This window comes from Echinops telfairi, unplaced genomic scaffold, assembly GCF_000313985.2.
Source record: "Echinops telfairi isolate 266 unplaced genomic scaffold, ASM31398v2 ScPeMD7_7407;HRSCAF=8445, whole genome shotgun sequence".
NCBI classification, from domain to species: Eukaryota; Metazoa; Chordata; class Mammalia; order Afrosoricida; family Tenrecidae; genus Echinops; species Echinops telfairi.
The window spans coordinates 5,071,784-5,074,487 of record NW_022111307.1 but is presented as its reverse complement, the minus strand read 5'-3'; positions in this window follow the sequence as shown (position 1 = coordinate 5,074,487).

Here is a 2,704-nt window from a genome sequence, read left to right as displayed (position 1 = left end):
TTCTCTGCCATCAGAAATGAATTTGCTGTACCTCAGGTTTTTGTGCCTTATTTCTTAAAAGTTTTATTGACATATAATTCCTGTCATGCTTAAATTTATGCTTATACTTTATTCTTGTACTCATTATTAACGCCCCTTAACTTCCCAACCTCCCTTGCCATACCCTAAAAAAGTATTAATCTAGTTACTTTTTCTATAGATTTACCAATCTTAGATTTTATATCAAGGAAATCATGCAAAACACCTAAACAGCAACAACAAAATAAAATCCAGAAAAACCGCAATCCAGTAGAAATTAGAACAAATTAAAAAAGGCCAAAAGGGAAAACAAATGACATAGATGGACTGCTAACCACGAGGCCCATAGTTCGAAACCACTAAAGACTCCTTGAGAGAAAGACATGCCTTTCTATTCCCATATAGAGTTAGTCTTGGAAATCCCCAGGGGCAGCTCTACCTTGTCTTACAGGTGCGCGTTGCCATTGACTTGATGGCAGTGAGTTATGTCTGCAGTAGTCCACTTTCCAGTGCACAGTCTGAGGGCATGATGGCTCATGCATGGTTAGTGGTCAGAAGGAATTTAATTTGTATGGGGGCTCCGCAAATGAGTTTTGGGTTTTCATTGTCATCCACAGCATCTAATAACAATGTCTCCCGTGGTTCTCCCGAAATGAAACCACGCAGACTTTAGTTTGTAACGTTGGAAGCAGAGCACGGCAACCTGTCATGACACAGTCTCTCCTTGGCTGCTTTTTAGGGCAACAGATCATCCCATGAAAACGTTCCCATCCCCTGCCTCCTGTGCCAGGTCCTGTGTTTCTTCTGTTACCCAGATCTCCCTCCTTCTTGACTTACTGTCCTGCTTTGGTATAACACCCCATCGGTTACCAAGAATGAGTAGATTCACAAGAGAAACATATTTCAAGATATATGTATAAAAGTTGGCTAGCTATAGAATTCTAAGTTGGAATGAACTTTATCTCTGAATGTTGAAGGCAGAAGTTCCCAAATTTACTTTTCCTGCCACTCCCTTAAAAAAATAACTCAGCATGCCCTGAAATAAAAAAATGTATGTATTACAGCACATAATACAGGATAAAGTGTCGGTATCTGCTTCTGCTGCCCCGGGGAGCATTTCAGTGCTCCTACATGCTTGGTGTGGTTCAATTTGGGGAACACTGATTGACAACCTTGCTCTATCTGGTCGTTTCTAGAGAAATCCAGTGCCAGACTGAGTCTCGCCTTTCTGTATGTAACTTCCTTTTCTTTCTCTGTGGGTGATTTTAAGCTCTTAAAAACTTGTATTCTGAAATTTCATAACAATATCTTGATGTGGTTCCTATTATACTCAATGTGTCACACCTTTAATGGGCCCATTAACTCAACAAAAAAAAATCATGTGTTTTCAGTCTTGGGAACTTTAAAAAAAATATTATCCTCTTTGTTTTCCATTTTTCTTTCTCTGGATTGATCTTGTAATTTCCATGTCCCTTTGATTTTTCATCTCTTTGCCTTTGCTTTTTTTATTTTTCTTTCTCCAAAGTCCCTTCAGCTTTACCATCTATTTCTTTTGTTTGTTACTTCAATTTCTATGAGTGCTTTTAAAATTTTCCTAAGAGCTCTTTGCTACTGCAGGTATAAATTCCAGTTTTAAATCCTTTTCTTTGTTTTCTATCTTGTCTCTCTCTCCTTTTTGTTGGTCTGCTCTTGTGACTGTCTTTTACATTATGTGCTTTAAACAAAAGGCTTTGACTGCTTCTTAATATTTAAGACAGGCACTAATAAATTGACCGCAAGTACGTTGGCATGCTGTGTGGACTGGTGAGCTTCACTGCAGGTTGAGTGGGCAGAAAGAGACTCAGGTTTTTTGTTTTGATAGAGAAATAATATCTCATTATGTTAATATCTGTAGGCTACTCAATCTTCATAGAGGAAAATCCTCTAACCTCTTGCTTGGGAAAAGAGGCGATTAGAAGCTTAATTTCTATCATTTTGGAAGCCAACTGAGACAAGAGGCACTTTAATAAGCATGTTTTATTATGATCTTATCTTCGTATACAGTCTCAATCTTTGTAGGAGCCCTGGTGGTGTAGTGGTTACGCATTGGGCTGCAATCCGGATGGTCCACAGTTGGAAACCACCAGCAGCTCCGAGGGAGAGAGACTGAGCTTTCTACTCCTGTACACAGTTACCATCCTAGAAACCCACAGTGGGTCGCTATGAGTCAGTATTGACTTGACAGTGAAAGGCAAGGGTCTCAATCTTAGCCATTTCTGCATCAAGGCCACTTACTGTATTTTCTTCAGAAAGTTTGGTTATCTGGCTGCTGAGCCAGAAAGAATGAATCTGAGGTCCTCACTGCTCATCAATAGACATCGAACCACGTATTCTCAGGCTGAGCCTTGCTTTGAGCCCACGTCCGTACACTCCAGGCCTTTCTATTCCAGACACTGCATTTTCAAATGTGCATTGTCTCACTGCTTTTTGCATTTCACACTTTGTAGTTAGTTGCCATTAAGTTGGTTCTGAGTTAATGGCAACCCCATGCACAGCAAAGCAAATTTGACCTTTGGTCATGTGTTTTCTTGAATGTGCTCTTAATGATATTTGTTTTATACTTTGAGCATTCTGTTGGATTACTTTTCCTTGGAATGCATGAAAAAATGGATCTCTTCCAGCCAGCCAGATAATTTTCTCCCGAATT